General features: G+C 38.8%; 1 protein-coding gene and 1 long non-coding RNA gene across 10 annotated transcripts in view; one reads left to right on the top strand and one right to left on the bottom strand.

The window, feature by feature from the left end:
- PDE1C (phosphodiesterase 1C) overlaps positions 1-22,118 on the bottom strand; it is a 504,797-nt gene that overhangs the window by 109,942 nt on the left and 372,737 nt on the right. The window lies entirely within an intron of this gene.
- LOC128314752 (uncharacterized) lies at positions 713-20,460 on the top strand. The gene is made up of 4 exons (XR_008296745.1): positions 713-1,007; positions 9,806-9,932; positions 18,187-18,227; positions 19,863-20,460. It is a non-coding gene; the product is annotated as an uncharacterized LOC128314752 (long non-coding RNA).

The following is a 22,118-nucleotide window of genomic DNA, read 5'->3' as shown; positions in this document are numbered from 1 at the left end:
TAGGTAAAGAAAAGAGCAGAAACTTTGAGGACAACCTTGGGTCTGAGCCCCATATCCCAACATATTAGCTGTGCTATACCAGGCCAGTTATTTAACTTCTCTGAGTGTCAGCTAAAAAAAAAAAATGGAAGATTCAACCACCAAATGTTCTAAGTTGATATAAAGATGAAATCAAATTGATATTAATATGTTCACATCAATCATGTAGATTTTTTCTAGCTTTAATATAATTAACACATCACATTGTATAAATTTAAGGTGTGCAACACAGTGATTTGACACATGTATATACTGCAAAAATGATTACCAGAATAGGATTAGTTAACACATTCATCATCTCAAATATTTACAACCTGTTTGTGTGTGTGTGTGTGTGTGTATGTGTGTGTGTGTGCGGCAAAGACATTTAAGATTTACTCTGTTGGCAACTTTCAAGTAAAAAATACTTGAAACTAATACTTGCTAACTATAATCACGGTGCTATAATCACCAAAACATATTAGATCCCCAAAACTTATTCATAACTAAAAGTCTCTATTCTTTGACCAACATCCTCATTTCCTCTTTGTTTTTCTGAAGGCAATTGTTACTATTATTGTTGCTGTTATTCAGTGACCTTGATCATCAGAGGCAGCCAGACAGGAAACATTCTAGCAATATACCTAAGAGTATTATGAAGTCTCCATTTCCCAAGGCTATGCCCACATTCCTGACTTCAAAATATCCTCAGATTTGCCATCATAAGAGATAATAGGTCACTTCTTGGCCAGGTGTAGACTACTCCCCTCCAGATCTACATGAAAATGATCACCTGTAAATACTGAGGAAAAGTTCTGGATTAACCTTAAACAGTAGGTCAGCCACACAAAAGAAATTCCCAGGAATTTCAGTGATATAAAATACAGAAGAAATTAGATTGAGGATGGTCACTACTGGACTTGTGAATCTCCAGCACGTAATGGGAAAATAGGCAAAGGAAACCAGCAGAGGCCTCTGTGGGCTTAGAGGTAAGGATCAGCCCTGTGGCTCCCATTAGCAGCACTAGGAAGTGTTCTGGATTTCAGGGGCAGCAGGACAGGGAGTTGGCATGGAAGGGCTTACCAGTCACTCACACACAGTGGACAGCCAGCCTGCCAAAGAATGGGGAGATTGTTGTAGCTGTGAGCCCTGAGAGCTATTCCAAATAAGGAATGGAAGTTCTTTAGCAAAACACATTCCTGGCTAAGTCTGCCTCTAATTTTGACTCTCACCTCCAGGGGCCCAACTACCCCCAAGATGTCTGGAATCTCAACCAGCAAAGTCAAATGAGGGTAAATTTAAAAAAATTTTTTTTAATTTTCTCCCTTCATTTGGGGTTTAAAGATTCCACCAGGAATTGACATGAATCTCTAATAGGACCCATGTCAAATCTCAAAACCTAAGAGGAATGAACCAAAAGTAAAAAAAAAAAAAAAAAAAAAAATGGCTAGGCAAAACGTAAGACTAATAGAAGTAAGGACCAGATGATTCTGTCTACCTGCAATAGGGCTTCCATAAGAAATAAACAAACAGAAGCAGCTTTAGTCAAATAAGTTTTCCTAGACTGAAGAAAGCTTTTTGTAAGAGGATGAAAAGGGATCAGATAAAACCAGGAAAAAATAAATAAAAACATCCAACATTTGCTGTTGTAATTTTTCATTTCAAGGAATAGAGAAAAGAACTTGAAAACGTTTGAGAAAATAAAATATATGACTTACAAAGTAAATAGAAATGTAGCTGGCCATAGAATTTGCCAAATACCAGAGAGCAATTTAAAAGTAATACCATTTTTTAAAGAATAATGTGGTATAATTCAAGAGATCTATGTCTATATCTATACAGTAGAATTGCCTACAAATATAGTCTCAGGTGTGGATAAGTTCAAAAATCCATCATTAATATGATTTTCCAAAAAAAAAAACAAAACAAAAAAACAATAAACTTGAAGGTATACTCTAGGACAGTGATCTTTCAAGGGTGGGAGTACATTCATGGTTCTCCATTAAATGGATTGTGAATTCATGACCTAGATTTAACTAAGCCAGTCTTTACAAAATAGACAAGTAGTTTCAAAAATTTTAACAAATGGCAGATGAAACACAATCCTAATTATATAAGGCCAAGGAAATATAAAAATGACTGAGAGGTCTTCTCCCAAGACAAGCTCCTGTTCCTAGTAGAAGGGCTTCCTATGTCACTTTTATGAACCAAAAAGCAATTATAATCGTCAAAAACAACTGAAATTATTAAGAACATTATATGGAATACTGCTTTGAATCCACTATTCTTAAAGATCCCTACTCCCAGGAAAGCACAATATCGGGGCAATACAAGTCTAGAAGAGTTGGGTATCATCTTGTGATCTTGCACCAGGACCACAGGCCAGAACAGGAGTGGGGCTCCCAGGGAAAGCATCACCTGGAATCCCACTCCACAGTTCAGGTTAGAGTGCTGAAAATCATCTCCCCTGGAAAGTCCCAGGCTTGGTACCACAAGTAGCAGAAAATCAACAGTGTGGGGCTCCATCCTGATGTAGTCACCAGTCGTGCCAGTCAGACATTGGGCACAGCCACATTTATGTATCCGCTGTGAAGGTCTGACACGACAGAAAGTTGTAAACAGAAGCAAACCCATAACTGAGTGACTTCAACAAACCCAGAGAAGAAATAATACAGAATAAAGTACCTTTAGGATGCGTAAGAAGTACTAAAAATTCTTATCTGTTCCCATTTCCCTGGCTTACAAGATGAGCAAAAGATTCTACCTACACCCTGGTGGACACAAAGGAAACCTAGGACACACTCAGTGTGTTTACGGAGAGCACCTAGTTGACAGTCACCTCTCTTTGTTCAAGAACAACTAAACAGAAATATATATACATATATATATATATACACACATTATTATATACTATATATTATATATCATATATATATTTATGTATATACTTATAATATATACTTATATAATATATTATTATATATATAATATATATAAAACATATCAATGAAAAGATTCAGCATTAAAGAAAGAGAATGCAGCACTCAAAATGAAGAGCAAGGACTCACTTTCAAAAAGAAAATTCACTAATGGCAACAGAAGTAAGTTTCAGGGAACATCTGCTTTGTGTTCAATAAAATTCAAGAAAACATGGATCTGTGAAACAAAGGTGAGAGCGGAAATCATAATGTAATAAAAAGCAAACATATTGAGACAGGAAAAGAAATTTAAAAGAAACAAAACACGACAATAGAAAGACTATATAAACTTTTTTTTTAGAAAAAAAGAAGTAAATGGTGACCAACTTTTTAGACGCCCAGCTCCTATTTGGACTGGCACCCATCAAACACAAGCCATAGCTGTCCCTGTCCACATAGCTGCCAGCTTTATGCTTTATGCAGCCACCACACAAACCCTAGAAAATTCCAAATGTCCTTATTTTCAAATATTGTTGAGCTCTAAGACAGCATTCAGGTGGGTGTTTCTCCACTGGCCCCCTCTACACCCTCTCCTCCTTATCCTTCTTGGAATATGATGCCCTGTCCTTCCCTACCTACCACATGAGTCTGTAGCTTCGTGAATGGAAGAGTTTCAAATTAGCTCTTTCACCACTGCCACCAAATCCCTAGATTTGAATCCATCTTAAGAAGAGTTGTCTAAAAATAGCCAAGATCTCTCATACCCACGTTATAAAGTATTTTTGTTAACTTTGGAGAAGACTAGCTAAAGGAGGAAGGCTCGGATGCCCTCCTTTGTTTTCTCAGTGAAATTTGTCTGGGTATTTTTCCATGTGGATTCATTTCACCTAAAAGCCAAGGTCCCAAAGGACCAATCCCAGGTCAGCTCTACTCTATATAACTAGCTATTTAATACTATTCATAAGAAATTTTGGTCCAGGCACCTAAAGAAAGGGAGGGAGGGAGAAAGCTGAGGGAGGGAAAGGGGAAATATACAACAATACCAATAATAAAGTTTCTCTTCTGCGTGAATGTTCATAGTTTCCAGCACTACATTTATTTCTGTCACCATGGCTGCCAGATAATGGTTCCAATATAGAAGTGCAACACCATTTTAGGACTGGCTTATGCTTTCAAACTTTGGCAATATGCCTTTCTGTTATGAAGGGTACAATTTTATTGTGGATGAACCACGGCATCTTTACCCGAGTCCTCCACTTCTCTACAGAAGCTGCTTTCCACGGGCTTCCCAGCTACAAGGCATATAATGCAATGCTGTGTTACTTAGCTTCCCGTGCCCTCAAGCCCAGAGCAAGTCCTGGATGCTGAGTTACCTTGAGACCATGCCATTATTTGAAATGCATATAAGCATCAGAAGAGAGGAACTGAAGAAAGGCCGAACACCATATTTTTGAATTTGAAAGGCAGTTGGAATGGATAATTTTCCAGAACCAATGGGGTTGATTTTATTAGGAAACAACTTTTTGACTCAACTTCATAACCCAGAAAATTGCCCTACAATGGACTAAGCACTACTCCCCACCCAGGTGACGTCCTAAAAACCCTCCTATACTATGCTTTGAAAGCACATATATTCGTTGAGCTTTAGACACTACTACAATGAAATCATCAGAAAAGCCTACCAAGCAAAAATAAACTGGAATAAAAAGCCAGGAAATACGGTTTCTTATTGTCGGTCCTTTCTGCCCCAGGTTATTCCCTTTGAGAATGGATAAGCAGCAACAAAAATGCCACCGGGGCCAAGGATGGCTGTTATCTCAGACAGGCTTTGTTTAATTTGAAAGAATGTAAAAGGCAACTGGATCTTTTAAAACACTTCCCGTGCAGGTTCCAGGGAATCATGAGTCCTAAAAACTCTTTTGAATAAAACACTCAGTGTTTCAGTTCATCACATCCGTGTATTTGTAAGGCAAAAACATCTCTGCGTACTTTTCACACACCTGTTTCCTCCATGTCACTCCCATCCCCTGCCACTTACCTAAATGCCACAGAAAGTAAATTAGAACAATTCCTCCTAAAACAGCCCTAAAGTGGGATACTCTAAGTGACCCTCAGATTTATGTTTTAATGTCATCTGCCAATGCCATCTGAGTACTTTTCTGGTTTGTTTTTATAATTAATTAGGGTGCCTGCACTTGTAACACTCATTCAGCATTTGCTGGGTGCTTTCTGTATGCAGGCACTGTGACAGGCTCTAACAATCCAAAGGAGAAAATGCACAACTTTTCCTTAATTAGGGAAGATGGATAGCTAATAGGCACCTGCCATGAAGCATGGCAAGCATGATCCCTGAGGTGACAAAGGTGCTAAGAAAGCAAAAAGGAGGGGAATGTACAAATAACAAGGCACTCACTTGAGGAGATGACATCAGAGCCACTGGAGGCCAGATAGGCATCAGCCAGGCAAGCGAGATAAAAAACAAAACAAAACAAAACAAAAAACTGGCAAACTTTAGACTAAGGGAGCAGCCAGAAGACTGTGATCCATTCAGGAAATTCCCATAGGTAGCTGGAACTTAGGGGTATGTGAAGAGATAAAACTTTAGAAGAAGGTAGAAAGAAGCCAGACCCTGGCGGGACTATTGTGCCAAGCTAAAGAAATTTAATTTTCTCCTGGAGATAATGTGGATTCCCCTGGACAATTTTTAAATGGGGTAGGGAGCGGCATGATAAGATTTTCATTTTTTTTTTAATTTAAGTTGATTTATTATTGAGAGAGAGAGAGAGAGAGAGAGAGAGAGAGAGAGAGAGCGTGAGCAGGGGAGGTGCGGAAAGAGAGGGAGAGAGAGATCCCAAGCAGGCTCCACACTGTCAGTGTGAAGCCGGATGCAGGGCTCAAACTCATGAACCCGTGAGACCATGACCCTAACCGACACTTAAACAACTGAGACGCCCAGGCGTCCTAAAGAGTAGCATTTTAAAAGATCTAGCAGCAGAGCAAAGGAGTGCAGTTACTTAGTAAGTGGGAAAATTCTATACATTTTTGTTGTAATTAGGCTTGTCTAATAGCCTGAACAGTGCAGTAGGAATATAATCTCTCATGTGAGAGCACAGTGATAAATAAGGTGTTGCATGAGTTTGGTGGTAGTATGGAGTGTTGTTTTAATAATTTCTGGGAAAGGACTTGTTTGGAGCATGTGATATCCTGATATAGTGACCCCCAAAAGCACGAACACCAACAAAAATGATGACTGGCAAGAATAGCCTAGTCATGTAACTTTTACCTTTTGTTAATGCCCTAAATAAAAGAGAATTTTGCTTCTGTGGCTCCCAACATGCTTAGGCAGAGGTTCGAATAGATTTAAATAGATTATTGGGCTCGAATTATTCTTTCACTTAAAAAAAAAAAACAACTGGGTGCCTAGGTGCATTTCTGTATTTTTACATACGCTATTGACTAGTAAAAACATAATGTTATACAAGACTTTAAATATCATTAACAAAATTGACCTAATTGAACATGTACTGAATGAACACTACAGTCAGTTGCAGAGTACGTTCTCTTCAAATGCACATGTAACAGTTATCAAAATTGACTATATGCTAGGTCATAGCAAAAATATCAACAAATTTCAAATAATTGAAATCAGATAATGTTCTCTAATAACAGTGGAACTCAGGTTGAAGTCGATAACAAAAAAAATGAATAGAAATATTCTAAATGTTTGAAAATTTAGGAATATACTTCTAAATAACCGTGGGTCAAAGATTAAATGAGAAAATCATTCTAATGTCAATAAAAATATGATACATCAAACGTGTGGCATTCAGGTAAAGCAGTGCTGAGAGGGAAATATATAGTCTTTTATTTTTTAATTTTTTTAACATTTATTCATTTTTGAGAGACAGACAGAGAACATGAGTGGGGGAAGGGCAGAGAGAGAGGGACACATAGAATTTGAGGCAGGCTCCAGGCTCTGAGCTGTCAGCACAGAGCCTGATGTGGGGCTTGAACTAATGGACCGAGAGACCATGACCTAAGCCGAAGTCAGATGCCTAACCCACTGGGTCACCCAGGTGCCCCTGGAAATATATAGTCTTAACTAACTAGATCAGAAAGGAAGAACATCTGAAAATAAGTGATCTCATTATCTATCTCAAGAAATTAGAAAAAGTAAGTTAACCCATCTCAAGAAAACAGAAAAACAACAAGTTAATCCAGAAGAAGTTAAAGATAGCAAAAAAAATAAATAAACACAATAAACAAAACTTAATTAAGTAGAAAACAAACGTTTACTTAGGAAAAATAAAGCCAAAATAATAACAAAAAATAATCACCAAAACCAAAAGCTAGGTAAATCAATAAAGCTTAAAATTGAATTTAATAATTCAAATAATTGAAAAGCTTAATGAAATGGTTAAGCCAAACAAGACTGATCAAGACCAAAAAAAAGGCACAAGTAACCAAATATCAAGAATAAAAGAGTGAACATTACTACAGATCCCAGAGACATTTTAAAAAATACTAAAAAGTAACATAAATACTTTTCTGCAGATACATTTAAAAATTGAGATAAAATTTTTAAATTTCAGACAACTTAATTTATCAAAAAATTTTATAAGAAAAAAGATAAAATATAAATACTTCTGTATCCACTGAAGAAACTGAATCCATAGTTTAATATTTTACCACAAAGAAAATGACAGTGCTAAATCATTTTATCAATGAATTCATCCAAAGAGGACATAACACAATCTTCCAGAGAAAAGCAAAAGAAGAAACATTTTCCAATTCATTTTGTGAAGCCAGCATACTCTTGCATCCAAAACTAAACAAGGCAATTATAATAACAGAATTACAGATCAGCCTCTCATAAACATAGATGCAAAAATCCTAAACAGAATTTTAGCAAACTAAATCCAGAGATAAATAAAATGGAAAGCAAACACCAAGCAAACTTGCAAAATGCAAGGTTGCTTTAATATTTTAAAGCAATGAATAAATGGTATTATTTTAACAGAAATGAAAGAAAAAATCATACACTCTTCATAATAGGTTTAGAAAAAGCATTTGAGAAAACATCTATTCATGATAAATATCTTCACAAAGAAGGAGTCAAAGTGAATTTCCTAAATCTGACACTGGGTCTTTAAAACAAAATACTACAGCAAACATCATCATACATAATACTGAAATATGGTGAGTTTTCCTGTTGAACTAGCTAATATGGGGACATGTATTACCACTAATTCCCTTCAAGCCTATATGGGAAGTTCTCACCAGCTCAAGAAAGAAAGGAGAAGAAATAAAAGGCATAAATACTGGAAAGGAAAAATAAAACTGTACTACAGATGAAATCCTACATAGACAGGATATCTAAAAGAATTTGCAAGTATTATAATTAAAAGGTGAATTTAGCAAGGTCACTGGATAAACAGCAATAAATAATTACAAAAGCATCAAAAAGGAAAGTATCCAGAAATAAACTTTATAAAAGACAAAAAAGAACTCTATAAAAAACTGTAAGATATTATTAAGAGAAGTCTAAATGGCCTAAAGAATAATCCATGTACATAAATTTAAAACTCAGTATTTAAGAAATATGAATTCTGCCTAAATTCATCTATAGCTTCCATGTAATCCCAAACAAATTGTCCACAGGTCATTTGGTGGAAATTGACAGGCGGGTGCTAAAATTTATTTGGAAATGCGACCAAATATACCAAATATGGTTTTTGAACAAAAAAGAACAAAGCTGAATAAATTATACTCCTAAATACCAAGACTTATTACAAAGCATTTAATTCTGGCCCTGTGTCCCTTAACCACGTCGCTATTTTAGCCTTCTCCTCTCAATATCCAGCTGGCATGTGTAAGGATGTGCACCTGTACTTTTATATTAATTTAAACACAACATAAGTAGGCAAGGGAATCTGCTACAAGCATAACTAAAACAGCTAAATATAAATTGCTTTTAAATGATCCTGGTCTACATGCGATTGTTCTATTCCGTCAGCATGGGCCCATTCTTTGGATGCCCACTTGAGGGTATCACTACATACTCTCTAGGTTGCTGTGGATTCTCTGATGCCTCTTGTTTTCATGAAGCTACACCATGAACATACCTGAATATTCAGTCTTCTCTTACTTTCTGTTCTACAGAGTAAATCTCCTTTCAGGATGCATGTTTGTGGGTGAGAGAGTGAGAGGATGTGAGTGCACATGCATGCAAACTCACTATCAACACCAGGCAGAAAGCACTGTTTAGACCAGGAGAAGCCTTGTATTTTTATGGTATTCCAGGAGGTATTATGACCTAGGGTTAAAGTATCAATTCATTTTGAGTTGATAATATTGACTTTGTTCCTATCGAGTTCTTATGATCATATAATGTATTGATTTAGAAAGGGGGTTCCCTCTAGTCATTCTTGGTCTTCTAGAGAAATAATTCTTTAATACTAGTTTATCCCTTACTTGTTTTCACTGTCACTCAACTCACACATTCTAGGTTTTGTTTTGTTTTTTAAGTTTATTCATTTACTTGAGTGGGGGAAGGGGCAGAGAGAAAGGGAGAGAGAGAATCCCAGGACGGAGCCCGACCTGGGGCTCAGTGTCACGAACCACGAGAACATGACCCAAGATCCAAGAGTCGGATGCCTAACCCACTGAGCTACCCAGACACCCCTCACAGATTCTGTTAAAAAGAGATAATGCAAAAAAAAAAAATTAAAAAATAAGTGCAAGACACACAATTATGCTAGGAAAATCTTTACTCCTGAAGGAAGACATTGTCTCTCTAAAGTATGACTCTAGGTGGGCAGAGCTTATTAGAATAGAGTGCTAATGTGAGAACCCACTTTATTGGCCAGCTTTCTTCAGGAAAAAGAAATAAAAAGAATGAAAAGGAAAACTCAGAGCATCATTCAGAATCTACCACAGGCCATGCTAGGGGCTGTGGAGGGAGATGGAGACGAAATCCTGCCAGCCTACGAAGAGGTAAGTTCCAGAAGCCATTTTTCATTTGCAGCTATTCATGTGCAAAGAATCACCATCACTTTTCTCTGCTAATAAACATGCCACTTCAAAAACATCTGTTGGGACAGACCAAAGAAATGAGAAGGACTAAAAATGTCTTTGAATGGTGGTAATGAAAAAAGGAAGATGAGCGGAAATAGGAGGGAAATCTGCAGGAAGATTTAGGCAGGTTGAAACCACACATGGACAAATTTCTCTACATCTTAAGAATCAGCCCAGCCCCATGGCTCCCTCACTTTCCTTCCTGAATTCAGTTCCTTATTCAACCTGAATTGCACTGTGTTGGAATGATTATCCAGAGAAGCTAAGTAAAGTTCACTCGCCCAGCAAAATCACAGAAATTCTACCATACTAGAAACACAGTATATTTTAATAAGATAAATCCACTTTTGGGTTATTTTTCTTTTATAACAGATACAAATAAAATTAATTCGTGGATAAAAACCTGCAAAGAATGGCTAACAAGATGCAGAATTAGCACAGTTCCCTTCCTTAAGATTAATTCCAGAAGAATTGTAGAAATAAAAACCAAAAAAAAACTCAAAGAAAACTGTAAGAGACTCCCAACATGACTCAAGGGTGCTTTGCATGTGTGAGGACAGAGCAGTGCGTGGACCAGAACAGGCAGCAGACCCATCAGGTCCCGGGAGGAAATGGTAGGAGAGGAGGTGTTACAGTCAGTAACTGTTCCCTCCCTTCTTCCACTGCCTCCAAATCCACAGTGGCCACCCCCACACCTCTGGTGACTCAGAACTCTAAAGGTCAAGAGATTCGGGAAAGTTCGATCAGGGTTGTTCATCTCACCTTGTGGCTCCACTAAGTTTGACATAGGTTCCAAGACAGCCACAGAAGGAAAGAGAATGTGGAAGGACACATGTGGGAGGGTTTTAGGAACCAGGCCGCAATTGGAACTCATCACTTCTGGTCACTCTCCATTGTTCAGAGCCCAGTTCATGGCCACACCTTTCCAAGAGAGAAGCTGGAGGATGTAGTCTGGCTGTATGCCCTGGAGGAGGAGGGAGCTGGTTTGCTGGAGAGCCAGCCAACCTCTGCCACAGCTAGGAAATGGAATCCTGTCATCTATACTTGTTTTTCCTTTTTTTTTTCTTTCAACGTTTTTTATTTATTTTTGGGACAGAGAGCGACAGAGCATGAACGGGGGAGGGGCAGAGAGAGAGGGAGACACAGAGTCGGAAACAGGCTCCAGGCTCCGAGCCATCAGCCCAGAGCCTGACGCGGGGCTCGAACTCACGGACCGCGAGATCGTGACCTGGCTGAAGTCGGACGCTCAACCGACTGCGCCACCCAGGCGCCCCTATACTTGTTTTTCCTTTTAACCCTTTTGTTTCTACCCTGTTGAGAAGATCAAATGGGATACTAACTGTATATTAAGGGGGCTTGTTAACTTGATAATCTTTTTAAACTGAGAACCATAATCATGCTGATTATGGGATAACTTCCCAAACTTTCTGACAAATATGACATCGTTCTCGTGGAGACTATCCCGAGTGAAAAAAGGCAATCCCAAAGTTACGTATTATATGATTCCATTTATATCACATTCTTACAACGACAGGATTGTGATACGAAGGACAGATTATTGGCTGCCAGGAGAGGAAGGGGGAGGAGAGTGGGACAAAGATGGGAGCATAAAAGGGAGCTTGGGATGGTGGCACTATCCTGGATCCTGACCGTGGGAACAATGCACAAACCAACATGCCTAATAAAGTTGCACAGGACTAAACATCTGTGCACACACATGCACACATGAGTACAATAAAACTGGGGGAATCTGAGAAAGATAAGTGGATTGTGCTCATGTCAATATCCTGGTTGCACTATAGTTTTACAAGATGCTTCCATTGTGGGAACTGGGTAAAGAGTACATGGGACTCTCTCCATATTACTTCTAACAATAATCTGAATCCATCTCGAAAGAAAAATTTTAATTTAGAAAAAAGGACATAGCCCTACAGCTCAATGGAATATTGATAACAGGTTGGACTGACGTTGTCCTCACCCTGACTGGTTTTACAGGGGTCTCTCTGTTCATGTGGCCTGTTTAGTATCTACCTCCCAGATCCTTCTGCTTGGTTTCAGCAGGGGAAGGGAGAAATGTTTATGGGTGAGCTGTTAACTGTACGATGGCCTTGGAGAGGATCCAACAAGGGCTTACAATCAGTGATGTTTGGAGCATGGTAAGAACCAAAGACTCAAGGCTATTTCAGGCTGGAGAGTCTCAGGATCAGCTGAAGAAACTGAGATGCTAGCAAATGGTTGACTTGCTACGTGACTTTCCTTTGGCTTGCTGGGTGACTTTCCTAAGGGGTCCCTGATCCCACCTTTCCTGGCCACAACACCTGCGGAGCTCTAAGGTATGAGGCACCTTCCCTCCTTGCATTTGTGCTCTCCCTTTCCAGTTCATCCTCAGAAGTCCGTTTCATTTCACGGGTAATTTCCCTGAGGCAGGCTGGCCACGAAGGGTCTGTGAAGAAGGAAATCCAGAGCTAGGCATGAGGCTGATGGGGTGACGACAGGGAGGCAAGGGTGTGAAAGAACCTGTCACGGTGATTGTGTTGTATTGTACAGTCCTTACCAATGAAACAGGAAACCAATTTGCATATTATTAACATTTGAAGTTTGTTTTCAACCTAATTACCTTTCAATTTCCTGCCAACTGTAAATCATTCTGTTAGAGCTTTGGGGTGGGGGGCAGGTAGAGATCTGGACCCGTGGTGCATTACCATTCATTGTCTGACTGCTCTAGCACAATCTAATAGCAGAATGTGTCAAAAGCCAAAAGATCCTCCATTCTTCTGCTATATTAATAGGAAAAAAAAAAGAGTCAAGGGGACTTTTTATTCAGGCATTATCATCACCTCACTCACCACTTCTCTTTGTACTTGAGGGTTGGGATTTATTCCACTTTCTCTTCTATTAAAATAGTGCCCCCCCCCCCCCCCGCTACGGTTAGAAACACAAGCTTGCTGTAGCTCAGGTCACTAAACAAGGTAAATGCTAATACAGGACCCAACTCTCATAACTATTTAGGAACACAACCCATCCCCTGTTAGCTATTTTCTACCAGAATTTATAAGGAGAGTTGATTTACAAAGGAATTAGCAGTAATCGTAGCACATATTGATGAATCAATATGGATAAAGCCCTCTGCTTATGCCAAGTAAATTATTCCTCAGTGTTCAGGATGGTAATTTTTACGATTTAAAAAATACTGTCTGGTGCTTTGGAGTTCTCCCCTCATGAGCAGCGTGAGCCTCCGTGGCACCAGGACTTCCTCATTCAGCACTTTGAAAACCTCCTAAAACTCAGCACACAATCTGTAAGTTTTTTTTAACGACATTTGAACCTCTGTGGTGTTGTAATATGTTCTGTTATTGAATGTGAAAAGAAGAATTTTTTTCTGAAGAGGCTTATTGAGCTTCAGACTCTGGCTCAGGACTAGAAAGAGGAGGGAACAATTCCATTCAATGATTCTCTGTCAAAGAAAACAGAGACCCCAACGGAATCACAAAACGTCCCACACTTGGATACTGACTTCGGAAGAGTACATGAGATCTGTCAAATCTTGAGAAACAGTGGTGCCTTCACACCTACGCTATTGAGGGTTTCTGGAGAGGAATTTTCCTTTCTCCCAAAGGGACTGCAAACCCGCAAAACTGGGGCTCAGTGATTGATGCCATGACCTGGTCAAGCAGGAGAGGGGACACCTGCTCTGTCCACGGGACCAAAGGCCAACCAGACCTGATTATAGGTCTCCCTGCAGAACCTGAGAAGTGGCTGAGCTCGGTCCAGTGCCAGCGTGAACTAAGAACATCATGAGCATCTCTACTAGAGTTGGAGACCGACTGGTCTTTAAAATTGATAATCACACATATGGCTCAGTGAACAGCCACTTCTGAGTGTGCTTTGGCTCTGGGCTATTTACTATCGCTTGCTGAGGACCAGGTGTGGATTCCTGCTTCACTTTTTCTCACAGCCCTTGCACTCTCACATTTGTCTCCACAAAGATGCCATCAAATCAAAAGTGAAAAGCTAAAACCTGTGGCCCAGGTTACCTACTGCTTTAGACTTCCCTCACCTAAAACCTTAGTTTGTCCTCATGCAGCAAATTCCACTACCCGAATTCGCTGGTATGGAACAAAAGAGACTATGCTGTGTTTTCATCTCCCCGCCCCCCCAACCCCCCGGCCAATAAACTCCACTGCTGCCAACAGCCTTTCTGACCATGACAAATCTCCAGGAAGTGGCAGAAAGAAGAGTCTGGACATGGGTAGTGTCCTAGTCCAAAGTCCTGAGGTGGGAGGTTGTTGAATGGGTCAGGGGAACACAGAGAATTGAGTAACTCAGCCTTTCGTGAACTCAGCAAGGAGGATTCCCAGGCCATTTTCACACCAACCCAGCACAGCAACATCACAATACAAGCTGCTACTGTATGATAGTTAGACAGAGGGAGGGACAGTTCCTATCACTCAAATCTCCCTTGGCTCCCGGTGGTAAGGAGGAAGGTGTCACAGGTGCCCTGTGCCCTGCAGAAGGACATGGGATAGCTGATAGAGCTGACTGGCAGGATTACCATGAATGCTGCCATGACTGAGGGCTACAGGGACATATTCCCAACCCAGGAGCCAAGTGGGAGTTACAGACAGACCTCAATGAGGGGACAGTGCGACGGGAGCTGAGCAGGGCCAAAACAGTGGGGAGAAATACAGACCTTAGCTAAAGCTGTCACTAAGACTTTCAGTGACCAAGGGGACAAGAGGGATAAGAGGTGTCAGAGAACAATAATGCAAGGCCCCATGCTGTCTTGGAGAGTAACAGGGAGAGAAATACAGAAATCTGAAAGTCTACGTACTTAAATATTTTTGTTTATTTATTTTTAATAATATTATTAATATTTTTAATAATATTATTTTTAAAAATAATAATAATTTTTAATAATATTTATTTTTAATTTGTTTATTCACTTAGAAAACAAGTGGGGGAGGAACAGAAGAAAAGAGAGAGAGAGAGAGAGAAAGAGAGAGAGAAGCAGGTTCTGCACTGTCAGCACTCCAATTCACGAACTGTGAGATCATGACCTGAGCTGAAATCAAGAGTTGGATGCTTAACTGACTGAGCCACCCAGGTGCCCCACTTAAATATATTTAAACATGAATTACCTAAGAAGACCATTTAAATTATTAGATCGGGTGGGGGTGCCTGGGTGGCTCATTCGGTTGAGTATCTGACTTCGGCCCAGGTCATGATCTCACAATTTGTGGGTTCAAGCCCGTGTCGGGCTTTGCACTGACAGTGTGGAGCCTGCTTTGGATTCTCCATCTCCCTCCCTCTCTCTGCCCTCCTCCACTCATGCATGCTCTCACTCTCTTTCTCTCTCAAAAATAAATAAACATTAAAAAAATAAATATTTAAATTATTAGATTAGGCGGAGTTTCAAAAATTGGATTATAATTAGTTTCTTTCCACTTTCACGAATCTCTCTCTCTTTCTCTCTCTCTCTCTCACACACACACACACACAAAACACCCCATTACAGACACAGACCCAGCAGAGTAAGGCTTAAGAAGATCAGATCATGCACAGGAAGTAAAGAAGCCACAGTTCCTTTGCACATCTTCAGTATGCTGTGAAGAAATGACTGCCTTTCTACATTCAAAGCACTGAGCAACTCCTCAGAGGCAGGCAGCACACAAGAGAAATAGATGGATTTGGTGCCAAGCCTGTTCCCATGGCACTCACACCTGGCAGAGGAGGTAAATGCAAAGCAACCATTATTTTCTATGGCAAATCCTGTGACAGCTATAACCAAATATTGTTCGAGTACACAGAAAAGGGAAATTACTCCTGATAGAGGTAGGACAAGGCTCACAGGTGTAGATATGCAAGTGAGGTTCAACAGTTCCATCTAACAAACATTTCATGCATCCTTATAATATGCTTGCTGCTGTGCTGGGCCCATGCATCTTGAGGGTACAGTCTGGTAGGAGAGGCAGACGCAAAGAGATAAATTCCACAAAAGACATTAAGTCTTAAAATAGACTGCCTTGGGCATTATGGAAAAAGGATAAAGTTTGAATGTGTCAACTTCAATTTGCAAAGAACACCAAGAAACCCAAAGTTGAAAGCAATCAGTGGCAAAGTTCACTGAACCCTCTATCTCCTGTTTAGGATAAAAGAGTACTTTATTTATTTATTTTTAATTTTTTTTTAATGTTTTACTTTTTTTTTTTTTTTTTTTTTGAGAGAGAGAGACAGAGAGTGAGTGGGGAGGAACAGAGTAAGAGGGAGACACAGAATCAGAAGCAGGCTCCAGGCTCTGAGTCGCCAGCACAGAGCCTGATGCGGGACCCGAACTCACAGACTGTGAGATTGTGACTTGAGCCAAAGTTGTCCGCTCAATTGGCTGAGCCACCCAGATGCCCCAAGATAGTACTTTAAAATAGATATTGGGGTGCCTGGGTGGCTCAGTTGGTTGAGTCCGACTCTTGATTTCGACTTAGGTCATGATCCCAGGGTCATGGAATAGAGCTCCACTTCGGGCTCCGTGCTCTGCATGGAGTGTCCTTGGGACTGACTCTCTCTCTCTCCCTCTGCCCCTCTTCCTGGCTTGTGCTCTCTCTCTAAAAATAAATAAAATAAAATAAAATAAAATAAGGCATTATGAGAAGAGGTGGGGGAGGAAAAGGAGAGGGGAGACACATGAGATGATTTTCAAGTCATTTCCTGAATTTCTTCCCTTCATATTTGGGAATATAATACCTTTGGTCCCACTTGAAAAGGCAGGAACTATGAGTCCAGTATACTGCTTGTGTCTCCCTAGGGCGTAAACAGTGTATCTGCCAGCCAATAGCCCTGTTCCCTTTCCAGAGAAGGCTGAAGAACAATGCACATAGACTGAGAGGAAGGGAGGAGGCCTGCAAGGAGTGTGCTGCCCACTTAGGATGACGTCCTATGGGCGGCAGTGGACACTGTCTCAAACAGATAAAAACACAGGGGAAGAAAAAGTTAGGAAGTTTTTTTTCCCCTTAAGTTTCTTCTCCAAAATGTGGACTGTAAGAGGGGAAGGGATTCCAAAAGGACAGAACACAAGTAAATATGCCAGCTCTTGTGATTTTCATTTTTCTGTCCCACCTGAATCTCAAGAGTAGAGGCAGAGGTGGGACAGAAGGACTATCCCTGCTTTGGAAAGCGACTCTCTGTTGGTCATTTCAAACAGGGTATGAATCTACATATCCCTGGGGCAAAGCTGGGGGTCATTTCACAGGGATGAGTGCAAAGGCAGAAAGACATTAAATGTCTCTTAGGGATTCCTTCCAAAGGGCTGTTTGGGTCCAGCCGAGATGTCCAGATGCTAGATGAGCAGGAGTCTGGGCATCACTGCTATACTGAGGTTTCTGCGGGGAGGCGGGAGATGTCTGCTCCTGGACCACAGGGAGGATGGTGGGTGGGGTGCAAGCAGGACCTGCCAAGAGCAGAGAACGGACACAAATGGGGAAGGCAGGATAAGATGGATTGATCGCCCACCTACTCAATTTAATTGACTACCAGAAAGTTTCCTTATTCTTAGAGGCTTCTTACTAGCTCTTGTGATCCACTTGGTAAGAATTTGTTGCTATCACTGTTGTCTAGAAATGAAAGCAGCTAACTGGACCTTGAACTGGACAGTTGAACATACTGTCCAGAATGCTTTCCTTCATGTTTTTGTGGTATATTTGCTTCCATGGCAACTAGTCAACAGGCAGTGACAAAGAGATAAGCAGGGGAAAAAGAGTTTTGAAGAGGTAATAGCAATAGCATTATCACAGTAATAGTAATATTGGTAATTGTATTGGCATTATTTTAAATTGATTCTAGTGCAATGACTTTCAAAGCCAACACTGAATTCTAATTTCCTGTGGGCTTTTAAAAATATAGGAATCCAGCCCAGATTTTAGGCCAAAGTATGAAATGACAAAATCATGCTGATGATTCTGACCTTGCAGAGTGGTGGTAACACTTTCAGACAAATAATCTGAATAATTAAATCTTGTGAAGTCTGAATCATCTTGACCAGTGCTTTCTGAGCTGTATTCCACAGAACACTTGGCCCACAGGATGTTAAGAGGCATTACCAATGAAAAGCCTTTCTGGACGGAAATGTTGTGGAAATCCAGGTTAAACAAAGTTAAGCAAACTTAGATATTTGTCTTCTCAGATCTCTTCCTGTTGATGTGACACTCACTCAGACTCTCTGAGGTAAGGCTGTTGTATACAGCACTTCCCCACTAGACTTGACAAAAAAGATTAGTGTGTTTCTTTTAAATCCCTCAATGTTCAAAGGTGATAGTGTATGGGATTTGGGGAACACTTCTCTGAAGCCCCCCAGCTCTGCCTCCTTAGATGGGCAGGTACAGTCATTCCAGGCAAGGGATCTGGCACACTTGAGATGAAATAATTATAAAACAAGACAGTTTCCCTCCTTTTCATGCACTTAACAATTTTCGATTATATATTGAGCTAAAAAGATACGGAACAAAACACATGCAAGACTATACATTCACAGAAGCAAAGTAGTAAACCACAACATGTGACTGTCCCTGCAACCAATTTTCTATTTTAAGGATATTTCTCCCATTGTTTTTCAGTATTATGATATTTTTACATGATTCATCAATGATTTCTTAAGTTAAACGAGGGGTGGTCTCAGATATTTTGATGAAGTTCGTGTTTACCTCTGCGATGGAAGAATATTTTTAAAAATTCTTTCCCTTCGTCTCTTACGACTTTTCTCTAGTATTTTTTCTTTCTCTCTCTGGACACTCTCTGACAATCGGTGAACATAATTTACGAGGACAAATGGACATATCGTTAGGAGTACCAATTCTCAAGTGGACTGTACTGTTCCACATTTGGAATACTGTCCCTAAATAAACAGAACCACCACAACCTATCTATTCTCCCATATTCAGAAGCTTCTGGTTAGAAGAACTTCTGATCAAAACTACAAATAATCTGATATGTATTAATTTTTTGCTTCTTTCTTTTCCAGTAGTCAGAAAACCAATAATTAGTTGCCTACCCACCACAGACTATTTTCAACACAATGAAATTTTTTTGTGAGTAATTTTTTTTCAGGTCGTATTTAAATTTTTCTTAACATTCTTCTAACTAACTCAGGGTTTGTTTTGTTTTGTTTTGGACATACTATAACACACATACACATATGGGATAAAAATAAAGTTTTCTTTAGTTTGTATTCTTTAAAAGATATCATAGGAGATTCCAAATGAAGTATTTCACAAATGATAAACACACTTGTCATTGGCATTTCTGTGTAGAGTACCCCACTAGATTTTCTTAAATTTTACAAATCTTTGTTTATTTGTATTTCAGAAAGAATACACGGTCATTGCAGAAAATTTATAAAATATCTATTAGAAAATAAGAGAAAATAAAGATCACACCAAATTGTTTTAGAGAACAATATTTCATCATGTATCCATAAATAGATTTTTCAAGTGATGATTTATTGGCCTTCCCTACACAAATTATTTGGTAGAATGCTTTTTATAGCCTAATACACTATAAATTTCTTCCCATGTTATAAAATGTTTTTCTCCAACCTAATTTTAACAACATAGTTTGCCACTAAATATACACCATATCTTATACAATCAGTCCATTAATGTTGGATATTCAGGTTGTTTCTAGTTTTTGCTATTATGATATATATTTAAACAAAATTTTTATAGCTATATTTTTGTGCACTTATTTTTATTAGGATAAAATTTAGAAGTCCAATATCAGGATTAAAGGAAATGAGTATTTCTAAACTTTTTGATGCCTGTTGCTAAATTCCCTACTAAAAACTGTTTTGCTTTTCACCCGCAGAACATGAGAATGCCCACTTCTCCAGATCTTCATAAATACTGGTAAGACTGTTTGAAAGGCAATGGAAATACATTTGCATAGCTACATGTTTTGTCTCTTTTTTTTTATTCCTTGGATTTCAATGGAAATTTTAGAAAAGGGGAAAATAAAGGGCTTGATATAAGATGATCACCTTTAACTGGAACGGCTCCCCTCCATCCCAACCAGATTTTAACTGAAGGAAGTTATTTATGTTTCCAATATAAAACAGTAAAGAAGGCCGGCTTCTCTGCCTAGCAACTCTGAAGCTTTCCATCATTCATGCAGTCTAGCCTCCTGCTAGAGTGCCCTTAGCATAGCATTGTTTGTGGCTCTTGTCTTTACCAAGAGCACAGGTGTCCCATTTATATCAATCAGTCCTGACTGTAGATAATAAAGCATCAAGAAGTGGCAACCAACATTGCAAGTCCCAGAAGATCTCTAAATGCCCAGTTATTACCCGAAGTATTAAAAAAAAAAAAAAGCATTACAGATGTTATGTCTTATGCCAGAAAGGTGTTGGGACAAAGAGAAGAAAAAGAGGCTGAAAGGGGAAAGTGAGGAAAGAAAGAGGGGGGTGGGTGGGCAAAGAAAGACGGATGCAGGGGAGGAAGGAGTGATGTCAAAAATGTGTCAACCCTTAGAAATGAGCATTCTTGTATTTCCCTCAACAAGTGAAAGGAAGCAGGTTAATATATTTCATTTTGCCTGAAGGCTTCCATTAGATTAAACTGAGTCTTGAATGTGTTCATCATAACTGTCTCATCCTCAGGCAGTGATTCGCAAGCAGGGGCGATTTTGTCCCCCACAGGAAATTTAGCAATGTCAGGTGACGTGTTGCTTATAACAATAGAGTGTTACTGGCATCTCATGTATTAGAGGTCAGGGATGCTGCTAACCATATAATGCACAGGACAGCCCCCACAACAAACTGTAATCTGACTGGAAATGTCAATAATGTTGAGAAACCTTGCTCCAAAGAAAACAAAAGTTTAGTTATCTGTTCTTATGGAGAAAAGGAATTCCACTGTCTGTTTCTTCAGTTAAAAAAAAATGCTACAAACAATAACAAAAAATCTCTAGCAGATCCTAGAAAATGTCTACTTAATTAATTGGTTTTCTTGTTTATTTTATTTGTAACAGCTTTATTAATGTATAACTGATTTGCAAAGAACTACACATATTTAATGTGTATAATCTGATGAGTTCGGACAAATGCAAACACCCATGATACTCTCACCACACCAAGGTAACAGATAGATTCAATATCTCGCAGTTTCATTGTGTCCCTTTGCTTTGTTTCTTTTTGATGTGTTGTAAGTGGTAGAGAATTTAACATGAAATCTATCCTCTTAACAGATTCTAAAATACACAATACCATATTAACAATAGGCATGTATTGTAGAGCAGATCTCTAGAATTTATTCTTTTAGCATAGCTGAAAATTTCCACCCACTGAATAATTGTTTTATTACATAAACTATATATAACAATAAAAATACATATACTTCTAATTTAATTTCATTTTCTTTCTCATAACACTACTTTATTAAACATCTGTTGAATTAATCACATATATTCAGCAAATTCTCTAATCAAATGTCTTTTCTTTCTTATCTGAAGTATATTGTTCTTAAAGTTACACCTTCTGGAAATCAAGAAAAAGGATTAGGTAGTATTCATTAGCTTTCTCTTCCTGTTTTCTTTTTTACTATAATATACAATATTTTAATGGAAGTTGTGAAAGTGCCAACAAAGTTTAAGTTATAGAGACAGTTCATCTTTTTTTTATTCATACTAGGGTAAAATTTACTATATAAACATGACAACTATGAATTAATAAATATGCAAATAAAACATCTGTAAGGAAAGTGCTATTGTCTGTCCAACATTCTATGTTTTAAGTGAAAAAGAAAAAAGCACAGTAACATAATATATACCTAAATGTATGTCAATATATATAGTATCATATATATATCATACATGTATTAATATATTGCAGATATATCACAACAAAATACAAGTGTTGTCTATAGCACCCTATTGACACCCTGAGGGTTAGAGAATTTCCTATTTCAGTGTCTGACTTGCAGTTTTAAAAATCTAAAAGTGAAACTTTTTCACGGACTCATTGTTTAGTAAGTTCTTAAAATTTCCATTACCAAAGATGGCTCAATATTTTAAAACCTGTTAATATAATGTACCAAATTAATAAGTCAGGAGAGAAAATCTATATGA

The sequence above is a fragment of the Acinonyx jubatus genome, chromosome A2 (genome assembly GCF_027475565.1).
Source record: "Acinonyx jubatus isolate Ajub_Pintada_27869175 chromosome A2, VMU_Ajub_asm_v1.0, whole genome shotgun sequence".
NCBI lineage: Eukaryota > Metazoa > Chordata > Mammalia > Carnivora > Felidae > Acinonyx > Acinonyx jubatus.
The sequence above is the reverse complement of the archived record's forward strand: the minus strand, read 5'-3'. Positions and strand labels throughout refer to the sequence as shown.